This window comes from Piliocolobus tephrosceles, chromosome 8 (assembly GCF_002776525.5).
Source record: "Piliocolobus tephrosceles isolate RC106 chromosome 8, ASM277652v3, whole genome shotgun sequence".
Lineage (NCBI taxonomy): Eukaryota > Metazoa > Chordata > Mammalia > Primates > Cercopithecidae > Piliocolobus > Piliocolobus tephrosceles.
The window spans coordinates 13,777,039-13,777,877 of NC_045441.1; positions in this window are offsets into that span (position 1 = coordinate 13,777,039).

An 839-nucleotide genomic window follows, 5' to 3' on the forward strand; every position below is an offset into this window, starting at 1 on the left:
TTGGGAGACGGAGTCTCGCTCTCTCACCCAGACTGGAGTGCAGTGGCACAATCATAGCTCATTGCAGTCTCCAACTCCTGGGCTCAAGCAATCCTCCTGCCTCAGCCTCCTGAGTAGCTGGGACTACAGGTGAGCACCACCACGCCCCGCTAATTGTTTTGTATTTTAAGTAGAGATGGAGTTTCGCCATGTTGGCCAGGCTGGTCGCGAACTCCTGACCTCAGGTGAGGAGTTCAGTGCCTTGCCCTCCCAAAGTGTGGGATTACAGGCGTGAGCCACTGCGACCGGCCAGGGCTCTATGTCTTTAAGCACCTGACTTTACCCCACTGTAACATGAGGCCAACAGTACCCACCTTGCAGGCTTAGCGCAAGGCTTAGAGAACTAAAATGCCACAAACCCAGCACCTAGGAGATGCTTGACAAGCAGGGGCAGTTATCTACCATGGGGGCCACACCGTGGTCCAATGAGAAGCTGCAGAAGGAGGGAAGTGGAGTCTCACAGAGGAAAACGGATGTGCTCAAGGTCACACAGGTGATTAGACAAAGAGGCAGAGGCCAGGTGCGGTGGCTTACACCTGTAATCCCAGCACTTTGGGAGGCTGAGGTGGGCGGATCACAAGGTCAGGAGTTTGAGACCAGCCTGACCAACATGGTGAAACCCCGTCTCTACTAAAGATTTAAAAAAAAATTAACCAGAGGCCGGGCGCAGTGGCGCAAGCCTGTAATCCCAGCACTTTGGGAGGCTGAGACGGTCGGATCACAAGGTCAGGAGATCGAGACCATCCTGGCTAACATGGTGAAACCCCATCTCTACTAAAAAATATAAAAAACTAGCTGGG